This window comes from Triticum urartu, chromosome 3, assembly GCF_003073215.2.
Source record: "Triticum urartu cultivar G1812 chromosome 3, Tu2.1, whole genome shotgun sequence".
Lineage (NCBI taxonomy): Eukaryota > Viridiplantae > Streptophyta > Magnoliopsida > Poales > Poaceae > Triticum > Triticum urartu.
The window spans coordinates 531,643,880-531,650,163 of record NC_053024.1 but is presented as its reverse complement, the minus strand read 5'-3'; the positions used below and the strand labels follow the sequence as shown (position 1 = coordinate 531,650,163).

Below are 6,284 nucleotides of genomic sequence, written 5' to 3'. Positions count from 1 at the left end.
CGTTATTTCTATCTATCGATCATGCCAAGGAGCAGAACTAAAATGTTACAATTTATACATGTTTCACTACTCCTACTCCTATAAAAGACTCAGTTGGTGATTGTGGTGTGTTTGCCATCCCCCGTTTCTAACCATTAGATCTGCATCTAACGACTGTGACGTAAGTTGTGGCATTTTGCAACAATAGCGAACTTCTCTGCTCGAATTTGCAGAGAACCCCTTATTATCTTGAAAAGTACTCCCTCTATTCCTAAATATTTGTCCTTCTAGAGATTTCAATAAGTGACTACATACGGAGTAAAATGAGTGAATCTACACTTCAAAATATGTCTATATAACCCGTATGTGATAGTCCATTTGAAATCTCTAAAAAGACAAATATTTTAGAATGGAGGGAGTAATATATTAAGAGTATATCAAAACAAGAATAATTTCTTTCAAGTTTGTGAACAAGTACTACTATTCTACTACTTTGGATCCGTCGCAAAGCACAAGCACATCTATCTATCTATTATATACTTAAAACAGAAGACAAATAAGCTACCACGTTTATCCACATATGTTAATATTATGATTAAAAAATTTTGCGTAACATGCTCAACATGTATTTACTAACTTATTGGACAAGACGCTGTTACGTCTATGCATATGGCACACGTCAAGAAAAAAAAAAGAATAGTCCGGAAAAAATACGCCTAAGATTTAGAGTCGTCCAACCGTAATCACGTCATAGAAGATACATAACCTCACGTGCATCTAATTCCAAACTAGGCACGTGCATGCCAAAAGAAAACAAGGGTAACTACAGCCGTGGACTCTTCATGAAAGGGAAAAAAACAAGGATAACTACAGTCGGACTCTCCACATGGAGTCTTCATGAAAGGAAATTTCACATGAAGTCTTGATAAAGAGAAACTCTACATGGATCGGCCAAGCCAACGAATCAGAAAGGCACCCAGCCCCACATCCAACCCCAAGAGTTGAATCAACCAATTCTGGACAAATCAATGTCTTTAAATCTGCTACCCGATCAGAGCACCATCGAGAAAATTGAAGTCTTCCAGAATCTGCTACCCGGCAAGAGCATCACCATCAGAATTGAAGACTACAGAACAAATCTGCTATCTGACTAAAGCACCACAACAAAATTGAAGACAAAAAATGCCAAAACTCCGATGTGACTGCATCTCAATGCCCGATGATGTCAGGACAGGTCTTCTGAGTTGCCTCTCACCTGAATCAGGTTGTCTTCCAGAATCTGCTACCCGGCAAGAGAATCACCAACAGAATCGAAGACTACAGAACAAATCTGCTATCTGACTAAAGCACCACAACAAAATTGAAGCCAAAAAATGCCAAAACTCCGATGTGACTGCATCTCAATGCCCGATGAAGTCAGGACAGGTCTTCTGAGTTGCCTCTCACCTGAATCAGGTTGTCTTCCAGAATCTGCTACCCGGCAAGAGAATCACCAACAGAATCGAAGACTACAGAACAAATCTGCTATCCGACTAAAGCACCACAACAAAATTGAAGACAAAAAATGCCAAAACTCTGATGTGACTGCATCTCAATGCCCGATGAAGTCAGGACAGGTCTTCTGAGTTGCCTCTCACCTGAATCAGGTTCGTAAATATTATGAATTAATTAATTCAGTTTTCAGAATAAAAGCTGCATAGATAGCTGACTAAAAATTGCAGAATCTTTTCATAGCCAAAAAACTATGGTGTTGAAGAAGCTTAGCACTTACCAACAACAGGACAAACTAGAACATTCAAGTAAAAGTACAAAGAATGTGGGATTACCTCAATCATACAACAGATCAACAATTTAAAACAAGCAAATGCTAATTATATTTTGTTTGCATTCACATGGCAAAACGGTTCATGTTACTATCAACATTAAAAGCATCATGCTATTATCTGGAGGAATTTGATACACTTATAATAAAGAAAGAAAATAATAATTCTATTTATGCATATAACACTTTTTTACGGGGATGCATATAATACTTTTAGGTTTGTGGAATCCACAAAGTATCGCCCATTGAGAAATGAAATTAATTTATTTCTTCATACAATGTATAGGTACAGAAGGTGAAAGGACCATTAGAATGTTGTCTAGATTACAATTCTGAGTTTGCCACCAAGGACACGATACAAAACAGGGAGATAAAGTTAAGCAATGCTCAGGTATGTCTATACTCTACACTTTTAAATAATCTAATTAATATTTCTAGCCGTGAAGAAATTAATATGCAAATTTGCATGACATTGGATTATTCACCCAAATGAAGCATGTGGAATCAAGAATAACAATCCCCGCAAAAAAAGGAATCAAGAATAACAAAAAGGATTTTACAAACTTCATACTACCACAAGACTGCTTCTAATAACAGAGCAAGTGCATAATGCATGTCCATTACTGAAATTTTAATTGGACTTCCACCATTGCGGCTAAGATTAACACTTTTTCAGCTCAGCCCCTTTAGGGGTCATGAAACCAGAACTAGACTATTTGGAATGTTTGCTTATTTTTCAAATGAGAATTTAATTATTGCAGAAATTCATACAGTAAGTCCAATGATGTTACAAACAAATCTAATAGATTTGTGATTGATTTAATAGGGTTGTGCCTAAAGCCAACTAGCGCTAGAAGAATATATACAGATCTACACAGCTAAAAAAGAAACAGGCACGAAAAAGTTCTAAGTAATTGATGTACAAGCCTAAGTAATTCAATCTACTAGGAAATAGTCATTCACATACAGACATATTTCAGTATGGGCACGTACAAAGCTAGGTCCCCCCATACAAATTAGGAAAACATGGGCATGTCCTTTTGAGAGAGAAAAAAGATACACCTAAGTAATTCAATCTACTAGGAGTACAAAATCAGATCATCTACACACTTTAGAAAACGTTGGTAGGTCCTTCGAAGAAAAACAAAAGGCACGCCTTAATCGTTCAATTTACTGGGAAATATATTAAAAAGTCTAGCCGCCAAACACATCCCATGTGTACATGCATGCACTTGCATCTAATTCTGACGGACAGACATGTTGGACTTAGACTTAACGGGCAGAAAAATAGACATTGATATGAGGCACAGTACAAAAAAACAAGCGTCAACCTATCTGAACACCGGATATATTTGAGCCTTAATAAACAGTAAAGACAAAATAAATCATTTATGGTAAAATCTATATACCGATTGATCAAGATTTCGAGTCGTACTAAATAAATCTAAATATCTTCTATTATTTATCCAAATGAATTGTGACTCATGTTTACACCAATATAACATAACAATTTTACTTGACTAACTCCACATATGGAAGAGAAGAAAGTATACCAAAAATGATTGAGATGGATAGCAATAAACAAGGAGCGTAGAAATATTTTACAGAAGGAGAGCATTACAAGAACTTACTGGAATGAGGCATAAAAATCAGACAAGTCAGGCGATGGATCAAACTTCTTCTATGATATGATATCACCAGTTCTTGAGGAAAACGAGACTCTCAGACCTGTAGTGCTTTTCTAACAATGGAGTCATATCAGTTATAATAGAATCATCATATCTGAATTATTAGTCTATCAACTTCTTCGGGATGCTAACTTTTAAGTTTTTGGGTGATTTTTTTATGCTTTTGTTTTCCAATTCTGATTGACACAAACTAACTACAAAAGGAAAGTGGAAAGTCTTACTGAGAAAATTGTGGTACATATCTAGAAATCATAACACCTGGTAAGCATATTTGCTAATTTGAATGAGAACTTTCATATTATATGTATTCTGCACTAATAACAGTGGTATGTAAAAATTGCTAAACTTATTGGATGGGAGGATCTGAGAAGCACCACGCCAACCATTTATGTTCACTGAGATAGAGAAATAATGCTTGACATGGATTAGTCTAAGGGGGACAATTATTAGATAAGGGTCAAAAGTCAGTACTATGAGATGCATGTCAAATTGTAATCATTCAAAATACATTCATACATGCACTTTTGTGAGTTTTATGTTCTTGGAAACAACCCTTCTATCCTACAGCCTTTTCAGTTGAAGAGAGCAATGAGAAAATCTTCAGTGTTATAGGCATCTTCTACAACACATGTGAAAAAAACTAAAATCTATTGCATAACAATTAACACATATGAGCCAAATTCAGTTAATACATGCAAGCCTTCTTCATTTGTCTTAGGTACACCTTTATTAATATAACTTGCTAATATATGGTAACAATAAATAGAAATAATACACCTTTTATCCAACAAATATCGAACACTTTTTGCTATAGGAAAATTCGTATAATTAGTACGGACGTGTTGAAGAGACAACAATCAAAGTTGGGTAGAATGTCAACTAAAAAAATAGAGGTTAAATTCCCTAAAACAACGCAAGGCACACCAATGGCAAGTCACATATCTATAAGTTATATACTAGAACACTATGAAGAACATGAGCTTCCAACCCGACGCCACAACTCTCGGCCAGTGCCACGAACAAGAGAGCAATGCCACTCAGGGAAACAAAACTCTCATTTTATTCAGTGGCCTCCCCGGGGACCGCTTTGCCTCGCAGCCTTGCTGCTTGGGGGCGCAAAATCCTTCTCTCCAACAGAAAATTTCTACACCGGAGAAAGGTCAGGAGACCATAAGCATCTCCTTCTCATAGCCATAGCAAATCGCCATAAAGAATCCATGCCATTGCTGGAGGTTAGGAGACCAAGATCTGGGATGGAAGGAGAAGGAGAGGAAGAGGAGCGATTACCTGGAGGAGTGCCACCGCTCAGGTTCAAGTGGACCCAACTCCATGGCCATCCAATCAACGACGGCGGTGAGCAGCAGGAACGTGTGGTCGAGCTGGACGACCTGCCGCCGTCGGGAGCCTGCAGCCACCGCACTCCGCTCCAAATCCCACTTCTCTTATCTTCCTCTTTTGTTGGCAGGATCTACTCCCTCCGTACCAAAATAGATGAACAGAGAAGGGAGTAACAATTAGGACATGAACAGAGAAAAAGGAATGGGAGGAGAATAAGAATGGGGAAAGGGATGAATAGTACTACAGCCGTATAGATGCAAAATAGATTTTTCAATGAGATGAAAAATAGATTAAGAAAAAGTGTGTCGCTTCCTACCACTTCCCCCTATTCTATCTGTCAAGCGCTTCTCTCTGATGATTGCATCGGACGACTTATAAGCGCCCGCTCGAAACACTTCTAGCACTGGGGTTTTTTCTGTTTCCGACGGTAAACATATATAAGAATTTTAACTATTTCATTTATTCAATCCTAAACTAGATTTTCATCTCTAACGCAATTGGCTATTAGGGCATCTCAATGGCTCGGGTATATGTCTGATTTTATATTGTAACGTGGGCAGTAGATATGATGCGGGAGAGAGTCATAATTTTTTTCAAAAATTAAAAGAGAACCATGCATATCTGGAGAGAGAAAAGAGAGGAGGACCACGTGGTGGCTTTTTGTTGGTCAAATGTATGTCCAGATGTCGTATAGATCCACACGTTTGTCTCCGATTTGTCGAAAAATAGACATTCAGACCACTTCGCGGACTGATGAGGTCCCTATTAACTAACAAATTAAAGTTGACATGAACGGTCCAGACACTATAATCGGGATATATATCAGAGCTTTGAGCGTCTCATTTGAAGATGCCCTTTGCCACTAACTTTGTGTTGAACATGAAAACGTCTTATATATTTAGGGATGGAGTTAGCACATAATATATTTTTCAGAAAATTAAATCTAGGATTTTTCGTGCAAAAACCTACACAATCCAGTATTCAGGAATGGATTAGGACCATATTGTAAAAATAGACAAATAAATGCTTAGAGAACTAAAATAATAGACAAAGGTAACTTAAACCCAAAGAATTGTATGAAGAGGACAATGCATATGGAGGTGTTTAACTGACAATAATTATAAACTTTTGTACGATGTCAAAAAATGATAAATGCAAGTCGATATGATTAACGGTGTCCCTCGACTAAGACTTAACTAAGTCTTAATCAAGTGACATAACATTGACTGAGAAATAACAAAGTCTCTGTTGGCTAAGAGACTACTAAGAAAAATAGCAAAAACATATTGTTTATTAAAAAATCAACTCTAGCCGCGCAATTGGTTGGGTGGAGCCGCTAGTTGCTAGTAAAAAGAAAAGGCCTGCCGCGTTCATGTGGGACCGCCGTTGAGCAAACCGACTATTGGCAAACCGCACCCCGCCCGCCGCCGGGTTGGAAAACAGAAACATGGGGAAGA

General features: G+C 37.6%; 1 long non-coding RNA gene across 2 annotated transcripts; it reads right to left on the bottom strand.

Annotated features, from left to right (window-relative positions):
• Positions 1-676: 676 nt before the first annotated feature.
• On the bottom strand, positions 677-5,205 carry LOC125544804. 2 transcript variants are annotated; one of them, XR_007299712.1, is made up of 3 exons: positions 4,777-5,173; positions 3,433-4,633; positions 677-1,616 (listed from the first exon to the last, which is right to left on the bottom strand). It is a non-coding gene; the product is annotated as an uncharacterized LOC125544804 (long non-coding RNA). The 2 variants fall into 2 exon arrangements; XR_007299710.1 differs by having other exon boundaries at positions 3,433-5,205.
• Positions 5,206-6,284: the final 1,079 nt, after the last annotated feature.